Raw genomic sequence first — 1,499 nt, 5'->3', positions numbered from 1 at the left:
TCAAGAATGAAATTGAGGGCACGCCACAAATGCTAAGAAGCTGTAAACCTTATTCGCTTTCATCGAATTAGGGAAGGGAATAGAAAACATGTAAAGGTTTATTTAGCTAATATATATATCTATAAATTAAATTCTATGAATGCAAACTTTCAATGCTATTTTCATATGGGGTTCATTTCACACTAATGATGTAAAATGAAATGGATTCTCAAGTGCTTTTTACGATGTAATTTATTTGTTTCAATTAGATTTTTACCACCTGTGTTTTAAAAAAATAAATAAATATGGGAAAGCACTGTTTTATTAAAATTGTGCAATACTGATGGAATAAGTGTGTTGGTCATTTTCAAAATGTGCATGTATTTACCATAACATGAGATCAGGGTTGTTTTCAAATGTTTTGCAACAGAAAAAAAAGTACTTTTTGTAATTAGACCAGGTTATTTGCCGTTGCATTCCATTATTCTTCATGTTGTACCTAATGAACATAACCCCAGTGTGTTTCTGGCTCCAGGGTGAAGTTTAGGTGCAGATCTAGGATCATCTTCCTAACCTTAACCATTTAGTGTGGAAAATGCTAAACTGGATCATTTTCTAGGGGCAACCTTCACCTTACACTGTGCCTGAGGGTAGTTGTTTTACTGAGATCCACGGCGTGGCAGTATTGGAGCAGGAATCTAACGTGCCTTTACATGGGCCAAGCACAAGATGGAACCATTGTTTGACATATGTTCGTTTGGCTTTTATTTTCCTTATAAATACAGTGCCTTTATTCCACATAACATTGAGCTTGAATAGTGTACAATACTGGATTTACTCTCTGTAATGTAAGAGTAAGTAAGACATCTATACAGAGTAAGACTGCTTCTCATGTGGCTGTGTGAGTCACACTTGCCGGATGTGGCTGTTTTGGTGGAACCTCCAAACTGGTGTTTGGGGTTTGGATGTAGAGTTGGTTTGGATGGAACTGGGTGTGGATGTTTGATAGTACGGTTAGATATTTTATATATTTATAAATGTACTTTTTTCTGCTGGTGTCTTTGTTCCACTCTTCAAATGTTTCCTCTCACTCTGTGATGTCTCTTCTCTCTCACTCTCTCTCTTCAGTGAAAGTGTTGGACACGCTTGAGCAGTGGTGCTGGACAGAGCTTCAGTAACAAGAACAGAACAGAGTTGGATCTGGAAGAGAATATGCACCTGGTCTGGACGTCTTCAAAAAAAAGGCCATACTGTGTAGTTAGGAGGATGAAGGGAACTGCCAACTATGTTAAGCACTGGGAGCGAGCAGCATTGAATTCTGGGAAACAAGAACAATATGAGCCTCAGATGTCTCCTCACACACACACACTGTGTATGTATGGGGTCCTGGGAGAAGAGAGGGAAGGGAGGAACGACGGGTTAAGGATGAGTTATGTTTGAACTGACAATGATTCTTCAACATGGGACATTGCTTTATCTTGTTTGTATGGGGTAACAAACCTGGGAGGAGAGAGAGGAGG

This window comes from Oncorhynchus masou, chromosome 21 (genome assembly GCF_036934945.1).
Source record: "Oncorhynchus masou masou isolate Uvic2021 chromosome 21, UVic_Omas_1.1, whole genome shotgun sequence".
NCBI classification, from domain to species: domain Eukaryota; kingdom Metazoa; phylum Chordata; class Actinopteri; order Salmoniformes; family Salmonidae; genus Oncorhynchus; species Oncorhynchus masou.
This window is presented reverse-complemented; position numbering follows the sequence as displayed.